The sequence below is a fragment of the Miscanthus floridulus genome, chromosome 15 (genome assembly GCF_019320115.1).
Source record: "Miscanthus floridulus cultivar M001 chromosome 15, ASM1932011v1, whole genome shotgun sequence".
Classification (NCBI taxonomy): Eukaryota; Viridiplantae; Streptophyta; class Magnoliopsida; order Poales; family Poaceae; genus Miscanthus; species Miscanthus floridulus.
In genome coordinates, this window is record NC_089594.1 from 17,517,481 (window position 1) to 17,527,415 (window position 9,935).

The 9,935-nt window shown below is 42.9% G+C and overlaps 2 non-coding genes across 2 annotated transcripts; both read right to left on the reverse strand.

Annotated features, from left to right (window-relative positions):
• Positions 1-5,462: 5,462 nt before the first annotated feature.
• Positions 5,463-5,549, reverse strand: LOC136509771 (small nucleolar RNA SNOR75). Its single transcript, XR_010772510.1, has one exon. It is a non-coding gene; the product is annotated as a small nucleolar RNA SNOR75 (small nucleolar RNA).
• A 290-nt stretch (positions 5,550-5,839) lies between these two features.
• LOC136509766 (small nucleolar RNA SNOR75) lies at positions 5,840-5,925 on the reverse strand. Its single transcript, XR_010772504.1, has one exon. It is a non-coding gene; the product is annotated as a small nucleolar RNA SNOR75 (small nucleolar RNA).
• Between the last annotated feature and the right edge of the window lie 4,010 nt (positions 5,926-9,935).

Here is a 9,935-nt window from a genome sequence, read left to right on the forward strand (position 1 = left end):
GGACCTCGCGTTTGACACCTTGGATGTGAGCCACCGCCGCCACCATATCGTTTATGATGGATTAATTGCTCCAACCTTTTGTAATCGGATGGATGCGTGTGCCGAGCCCTCGTGCCGGCAATCTTGTAATGTGATTTTGCGCTGAGCCATCGAGCTCAGTGGAGCACGGGTGCGGCCCGGTGTCTCGTCGTTTCCTCCTTTTTGTGCGGTAGCTTATGACGACTAGTTAGAAAATTGTAGAAAATCCATACTAGTTGAACTTGCGGACCATGTTCATCTCGGCGAGCATGTTCTCTGCCGAGCGGTAACGGATGTCAAGGAGGAGCTTTGATTCTACGAGGGAGAGCGGCATCGGTCATGGAAGACCATGTTCCCTTCCTCGTAGAATCGAAGCTCTTTCGTGGCCAAGTACGGTGCCGTCCGGTGGAGAAATGCTCGCCGAGATGATCACGTAATCAAGGTCAACTAGTATGGATGGTTATTTATTCATACGTCCCGATATCGTCGCAGTAGTCTATCAATCACCGTACCCAAACGTAGTATATATATAAATATAAACGATAAACGATTATTATGTGTGTACACTCCCATTCTTCTATTAACCTGCGGAAATATCATGTGAATTACTTACCTGCCGCAGTAAAAGACGAGAACACAATGACCATGACCACGGCCATGAAAAATGCCAACAACACAACACTAGCAACCTTCTCAGCAAGCAGAGTAGTGTTAAACGCTCTGGAAACCTTTAAACTTTGTCAGTTAAGATTTCCCCTTCAAACAAACTAGGCACTTAAATAAGGATTATGCTAGATTCTATCACTAGTATAGATACAGAAATGATCTTTACAAATGTTACTATCCTTGAGGTGACACGTCCTGTAGTTCATTTTATAGATACAGTTTTTATTTTTTATAGATATATTTGGTGGTGTAAAAGCTAGATGGCTGCCCCGAGAGACAACATGGATGAAGAAATGATGAATATTATCAACACCGGCACTCAATTTGCCAATGGTGACCAGGAGGATGTAGATGACGGAAGTCAATACCTGGCTCTTGAAGATAACCAAGAAAATATTGTGCAAGAAAATACTGGTGAGGTATATATATTTATTTATATATTTGAATATTATATATATATATATTTGAATATCTATCATCTATTATGTGTACACATGATATTGATTTATTCTTTTTTATATGTAGCCCTCTGGATCGACGACCACAATGGCGAAAAGCAAAAAAATTCGAGGCCCGAAAAAGCCATTGGAGGGGCGCTACAGGCGAACCACTTGGTCCACATGCAAAGAAATTTGTGCAACATTGTGGGTGCCTTGTAAGGGACAGACTTCCGATCAGTGCCCATGAATGGAAGCAAAAGATCAATGAGCCTCATGTTAGTTTTGTCTCTGATCTTGATAAGAATTTAATTTGGGATGATATCCTTCAACATTTCACGTTGCAAGCAGATGATTATGATGCTATCAACGATGATGAATTGGAGGAACTAGTTCGAAAGTGGGCTATGAAGAAGATGGCCATTCAATTTCAGACTTGGAAGAAATCCCTATACACGAAATACGTCAAGAAGAACCTAATGCCCAATTTCAATACTAGTGGCCCGCTCGCGAAGTTCAGGCCCTACTGGAATGATTTTGTACAGTACAAGACATCGGAAGAGGGTGAGGAACGAGTGAGAAGGAACCAAGACAAAGCCCAACAGAAGGTATACCACCATGGCATGGGATCAGGTGGCTACGCGACTGCCATTCCCAAGTGGGAAAAAATGGAAGTGGACATTCTTGCCAAGGGTATCACACCAAAATCGCTCAATTGGCCCAAATGCGCGAAGAATTATTTTTTCGCTCATGGGGGAAGACTAGACCTAGAGATTGGGAAGATGGTTCATGGCCCAAAACTCGAAAGAGCAACACAAAGATTTTCTTATGCTCTACAAGCTAAAACTATTGGTCCGTTCTGGCCCAATAGAGAGAAGGATGAACTGACGTATGCCCTCGGGGCCGCTGAACACAGTGGTTGAACGAGAGGTTTAGGACGGAACATTTCTTGGGAGCATGGTTTCCCTGACAACAGAGATACCTACAGAAGCCGACAGAGAAGGAAGGATGAGGATGCAGTGCGGATCAGTAGGTTGGAGGAATTGGTTCGTAAGTCACAGGAGGCGTTGCTTCAAGCACAGGAGCGCAAAAAAGACATGCAAGCTAGAATGCAGGACGAAATCATAAAGCAAGTGCAAATAGCAATGAGTGCCCAAAGGCAGGCATCAGATCCAGGAATCAACATTAATATTAGCCCCCCTGATCAGTTGAAAAGTAGCTGCGCTTCCACGGAGTTGCCAAATCAAGATGACGCAATGCTATGTTTCCCCGTGGATGACATCACTGCACCGTTTACATCATGTGAGCTACATATTCCAAAAGAGAATGCCACAATCATGGTGGCTCTCGGTGTTTTTTCTCCTCCAGATCCTACTAAGACACCAAGAATCCATGGGGCAATAATACCACCTGGATATGTTAGCGTCTCAGTGGATAGAGTTAACAAAGGTTTTAGTGATCTACCTCTTGACATTCTAGGAGGTGATGGGGAGAAGACTCTAGGAGAAGCAGAGAAGACATTCATACTATGGCGCAAGCACTACATCATTATTCCTGGGGTCTCTAGTCCACCATCGCATCCTCAACTGCCAGACAATAGGCGCGGACAAAAGTGAATGAAACAATTTTTTCACAAATTTTCTATTGACATGCATGATTAATAATAATAATTTCTTATACCTAATTATTCTTTTTTGTAATCACACAGCAAGGCCTCCGCCAACCTAAGTCCAATTATTCAATCTCCAGATCATCATAGTGCTCCGGGCAATGATTATACAACGCCGCCATAGTCACCACCTCCAAGGAGGTCTCCAACGCCTCCAAGGAGGTCTCCACCGCCGCCACCTCCAAGGAGGTCTGCAACGCCTCCGAGGATGTCTCCAATGGCTGCCCCGCCTCCCTTGATGATCAAGAAGCAGCCAGCTCCTAAGAGGTCCGCCCCGTAAATGAAGCCGTTGGCCCACCAGCCGACAAAGAAGAAAGCCTCCTCTAATCCAGTTATTCCCCAAAAACTGTCTTACGAGAAAAGTGAAAAGGAATTAAAGCATGTAGTATAAAAAGATGTGAAAAGTTTCTTCGAAAACGTAAGAAAGCAACGAGAAGTGAGGGAGAACCCGGAGAAACCGTACTTCTACCTAGCTCCAGATCTTCTAAGAAAGAAGGTGGACCAGAAAAAGCGAGAATCTCAAAAGACCCGGCCAAAATCGGACTACGACCGCTCTCTCACCAAGTCATTTGAGGCGGCGCAGAAAAAGACTAGAGCAGGGAAAGGTGTTGCACAACTCGGACAACAATCGCAACAATCAGTCTCCCCTCTTGTCATTCGTAATGAATATGGTTGAAACTTAGACTTACCGGACGTCAATTTTGAGGAACTGGTTCGGTTTTACGAGGATACTGGTTTGGACCTTGCCCAAGTGCTCGCTGAAGGACCATCTGCTCCGAAAGTGGATCCTTGGAAGAAATTTGAACATGGAAAGAGTCTATACAACCTTGAGGCCTTAGGTGAACTAGGTACGCAATTGTATCTGCTAAACAAGTGGTACATGGCGGCGTGTAAACGGGGAGAGAACTTTGTTTCTGTCAGAATTAGAAACCAACATTACTTCCATGGCGATGACGTTATATATGTCGAGTTTGGAGAATTACACCAACTATGCCACCTGGACTCTCTCAACAAAAGTCTCATTAGCTGCTATTGTCTGTAAGTGTGATTATTTTCTACTATTAAAGTGTATATATATAAAGCTACATGTATATATATAAATTATATATCCTCACACTATATTTTTATATATGTAGATATGAGATGATAGAACTTAGAAAGAGACAGGATAATGATGTTGGTTTCGTTGATCCAAATGTCGTATTCAAACACCCTGATCCCCCGCCTGGATGGAAAGCTGAACTCGAGAAAAATCTCATGAGGTTCTTAGTGAACCAACAAAACAAGGACATACTCTTCCCCTACAACTTCAAGTGAGTGTTAAATAATTAATGTCGATCATATGGACATTTGTTCAATTATTTGCTTACTAGCTAAGCTATCTCGCATATATACATATGTTGACTCTAGTTAATGTCGATCATATTTGTGTATAAAAACATATGCAGCAATCACTGGATATTGATGGTCATCGATATGGCCAATAGTCGGTTGAGGATCTTAGACTCGTGAAGAAAAGAGCAAACAGAGTACCAAGTCATGATAGATATTATCCAAGGGTAATTTGGTCTCTCTAGCAACTATATATACCCCGATCTCTTAACTGCAACAATTATTAAAGGCCAAAATAATTTTTTATTTTATTGGGCGCAGTGTTTGGAAAAGTTTCATTGAGGAACACCACATGAAACATTGCAAAGTGCCACTGGATGTAATCGCACACAAAGTAAGTACTAGCTACATTTATATATATATAATTCAATTAACACCATGCATGCTTTCAATTCACCGGATCTTTTTTCTCGTAAAAGTGAGTTCTGAGGCAAGAACAGGGGAACAACTACTGCGGATACTATGTTTGCGAGTTCATCATGGCGTACTAAAAAGAACTCCTGAAGAGAACCTCAAAGTACGTTATATAAATATATTCATATATTCACAATTTCTTTTATTGCTCATATATATATATATAAGTAATCACGTGACCAATATATATATATATATATTAATACTTTTCCTTTAACTTTTATTGAAGACTCTATGGTTGAAGGAAAAACTCATACGATATGACCAACTGAAAGCAATTCAAGAGACCATAGCAGGATTTCTTAATGACCAGGTCTTAAACCCCGCCGGCGAGTTCTACAATGACGTGAACGAAACATGGAAGCCAAACCAGATGGAGTGAATTTGTTATCTCAAGGATATGATAGAATATACAATGCAAGCTTTATTTGTAATATATATATATACATATTATATGTACATAAAATAACGATATATGTATATGCATGTAATATATACGTTAGTTTCATACTTTAGTTTGTACAAAATGTTCAAACATTATAAACATGTAGAATACGTATATTATTAGCAGAATAGAATGCGTATTCGAAAACCTATTCGAAAACCAAAACGAATCATCAATTGAAAATAGAAACAAAAAAAAAGAAAAAAAAAGAAAACCTTTAGTCCCGGTTGGTTATACCAACCGGAACTAAAGGGCCGGCCCACGTGGCCAGGCCGGGAGGCCTCTTTAGCCCTGGTTTCTCTACTAGTGAACATCTTTAATCCCTAGCCCCCCTTGTCTGAATGGTACAGAATCCTTAATAGGTTCCTTGTAACGAGATAAAAACAATCAAACACTAGAACACTAGAGCAACATTGTTGCACTCCCTCAGACAAATGCCTAGATTGTCCTCCATGGTATAATGGAATGCATTAAATCGGACTCGTCACCTGTTTGCTCATCACAGAGAACACCACATATTCTAATTCTTCACATAGGGTTAAGATTCGATGTTAGGCCCCATCTGAATCTAAATGTCATTCAATTAAGTACAACAAATTGCAACAATAGTAGGAGATGATTTGATTGTATTAGCAACTCAACTTGTTTGCATTGTCCAGAACTGTTCGATTGGAAACTAGGGAAACTTTAAAATAATCAGTACATACATAGACAGAATGTTGGCATTCAGATTGAGAAATTTCTTATCTAGCAATTCATCCTGTGAAATATATGCAACACTACAGAAACATTGTTGTGTTCTCTCAGACAAATGCCTCAATTGTCCTCATGGTATAATGGAATGGATTAAATAGGACTCGTCATCCGTTTACTCATCATAGAGAATGAGAGAACACATTTTATTCTAATTCTTCGCATCTGGATATAAGGTTGATGTTCAGCCCCCATCTAAAGGTTATTCAATCAAGTTCGTTTCCCCACACCCACGTATCGCTGGCTGGCCCAGCACAAGCAAGTGCACGGCATCACCGCGCTTGTTTTCTAGTTTTGTCGGATTTCGGAACTTCACTCAAAAACCTAACCTGAACCCATCACGAGATCTCAGCGATTACCTTCGTGATGCCGCCAAAGGAGCCATGCCCCGCGTCGATCCGGGCTCTAGGCCCCGCGCCGCCACCGGAGGAAGCCCGCGCCACTAGGCCGCCGCCGAAGGGACCACGCTCCACGTCCATCCGGGCTATGCACCGCCGCCCTAGGCTATGTGCCGCCGCGCAGCTGCTAGAGGGGCGCGCCCTTGCGCGCCGTCGAAGGGGGGCCATGCTCGATCTGCGCGTGCGCTCGAGAGAGAGAGAGAGTTGTGCTGTCGACCGAGGGAGGGAGGGTGGACGTGGGTGGCTGAGAGAGGGTAGGAGGTTAGGGTTTGGGAGGGATGAAGAGGTGCTTATATACTTGTGTTTTCGATCCAATGGCTCTCATTCATCAGGGGTTCATCCAACGGCTGGAATACATCGGGCCGCATAGTGCCGGTTCAAAAACCGTTGAATGGGCTGAATTATACATCGGGCTGTCTCTACATACCAGCCGCCCCTACTATGCCGTTTGTAGGGGCGGATGCTGTGAGCCCGAGCACGCCACTGTAGGGGCTGCTCCAATGCCAACCGCCCCTTAAAAAAAATAGCCCCATTGCTACAAACTGTTTTTCACGTAGTGCCCTCAACTTGCCGTGAACAGACACCGACGCACGCCGATGTTAATTGCCTCGTCCAACCGTACGTACGTTGACGCATGTTCGTGTACATGTTGGAACTCGACAGTAACACATGCGCGCGTGCCGTATAAAGATTGTGTGTGATATGTTGGTCCCTTCGCCAGCCATCAATAGCATCGTATGCATGGTTTCACCGGGTCATCTACGGGTCAACAGCTCGTCGGCCGGATATCACCGGAAAAGTGAAACAAGTTGAGAACGGTTGGGAGAATGGCACTTGAGCTCTGATAGCGCTTGTGCAACATGCACCTCTTTCGTTCTAGCTCTTGCATCATCAAATCAGATTCAGATATGACCAAAATAATCAATATCGATATAGAAAATACAGCCAACAATTAAAGATTCAGGAAAATAAATCCATGTGGCAAGTACATAGGAGTAATCTACAAGCCATCGCACGAAACAAATACAATCATCCGGGTGGTGTAGTGTGCTACTATGTCTCTTGAAAGTGAGGCAACTTTATTACTGTACGCAATAATTTGACCACGAATTAGGAGACTATATTTAATTAATTTACATTATTTATATTTAAGTAGACCTCGACGAGAGTGCTAAGAGACAGTTCTGGGAAGACTTAGATGGCCTGATTAGAGCTGTACCCAGTAGTGAGAAGCTTTTTATAGGAGGAGATCTTAATGGGCATGTAGGTACTACAAACGCAGGTTTCGAGGCAGTTCATGGAGGTTTTGGGTATGGTAGTAGAAATCAGGAAGGGGAGGAAGTTCTAGACTTCATGGTAGCTTTTGACCTAATGATAGCCAACACTTTCTTTAGAAAGAGAGAATCTCATCTAGTGACTTTCAGTAGCGGACAACACTCTAGCCAGATTGATTTTGTCCTCACAAGAAGAAAGGACAAACGAGCATGCTTGGGTTGCAAGGTGATACCAGGGGAGTGTGTTGTTTCTCAACATAAGCTTTTGGTGGCGGACTTTTGTTTTCAGGTGCGTGCCCGTAGGGATAAACAAGCTAAGATTGAAAGAACAAAGTGGTGGAAACTGAAAGGGGAGACGTCAGAGGTATTCAGGGAAAGGGTTATCAAAGAGGGCTCTTGGAAGGAAGAAGAGGACATAAACAACATATGGGAGAAGATGGCAACCAACATTCGGAAGGTGGCCTTAGAGGTGTGTGGAGTAACCAAAGGAAGTGGAGGTGAGGCTAAAGATACTTGGTGGTGGAATGAGGAAGTCCAAAGGGCTATTAAGGAGAAGAAAGAGTGATATAGACGCTTGTACCATGACAGGAGTGTGGACAACATAGAGAAGTACAAGGTGGCGAAGAAGACTGCAAAGCGAGCTGTAAGTATGGCAAAGGGTAGAGCGTACGAGGATCTTTACCAACGTTTGAGTACGAAGGAAGGAGAGAAGGACATTTATAGGATGGCTATGGTTCGTGAGAGAAAGACAAGAGACTTCAACCAAGTTAAGTGCATTAAGGATGAAAGGGAGCATCTCTTGGTGAAGGAGGATGAGATTCGACATTGATGGCAAGAGTATTTTGATAAATTGTTCAATGGTGAGAATACAGACACAACCTTTCAGTTGGATGACTCTTTTGATGACACCAATAGGCGCTTTGTGCGGAGAATCCAAGAATCTGAGGTCAGAGAGGCGTTGAAAAGGATGAAAGGAGGTAAGGCGATGGGACCGGATGGTATCCCAATCAAGGTGTGGAGATGCCTCGGGGACATAGCTATAGTATGGCTAACCAAGTTGTTCAACCATATTTTTTGATCGAACAAGATACCTGATGAGTGGAGGAGAAGTATATTGGTACAGATCTACAAGAATAAAGGGAATATTCAAAGTTGTACTAATTACCGGGGAATTAAGTTGATGAGTCATACTATGAAGCTATGGGAGAGAGTTATCAAACATCGCTTGAGAGCAATAACGCGGGTCTCTATGAATCATTTTGGTTTCATGCCCGGAAGGTCAACCATGGAAGCCATTTTCTTAATAAGACAAGTTATGGAGCGGTATAGGGAGAAGAAGAAGGACCTACACATGTTTTTTATTGACTTGGAGAAGGCTTATGATAAAATACCAAGGAATGTTATGTGGTGGGCTTTGGACAAACATAAAGTCCCAACGAAGTACGTCGGGCTCATTAAGGACATGTACAATAATGTTGTGACTAGAGTTCGAACAAGTGATGGAGACACGGATGACTTCCCGATTAGGATAGGACTACATCAAGGGTCAGCTTTGAGCCCTTATTTGTTTGCCTTAGTGATGGATGAGGTCACAAGGGACATACAAGGGGACATCCCTTGGTGTATGCTTTTCGCGGATGATGTAGTGTTAGTTGATGAAAGCCGAACACGAGTGAATCGGAAACTGGAGTTTTGGCGGGAGACTTTAGAGTCCAAAGGTTTTAGACTCAGTAGAACTAAAACTGAGTATATGAGATGTGACTTCGGCACTACTATTCGGGAGGAGAAAGATATTAGTTTGGAAGGTCAAGTAGTGCCTAGGAAGGATACCTTTCGATATTTAGGATCAATACTATAGAGAGACGGGGATATTGATGAAGATGTTAGCCATAGAATCAAAGTAGGGTGGATGAAGTGGCAGCAAGCATCTGGTGTCCTATGTGACAAAAGGGTACCACAGAAGCTAAAAGGCAAGTTTTATAGAACGACGATTAGACCTGCTATGTTGTATGGTGCAGAATGTTGGCCTATGAAAAGACGACATGTTCAACAGATAAGTGTCGCGGAAATACGTATGTTGCATTGGATTTGTGGTCATACAAGAAGGGATCAAGTTCGGAACAATGATATACGTGATTGATTAGGGGTAGCACCAATTGAAGAAAAGCTTGTCCAACACCGGTTGAGATGGTTTGGACATGTCCAACGGAGACCTCCAGAGGCACCGATGCATAGTGGAATCCTAAGCTAGGATAGTAACGTGAAGAGAGGCAGAGGAAGACCGAAGTTGACTTGGGTAGAGGCAATAAAAGGAGACTTGAAAGGATGGAATATACCCAAAGACTTAGCCTTAGATAGGAGTGCTTGGAAGACAGCTATTCACGTGCCTGAACCTTGATTGCTTATGCTAGGTTTCAACTCTAGCTTACCCCAACTTGTTTGGGACTTAAAGGCTCTATTGTTGTTGTT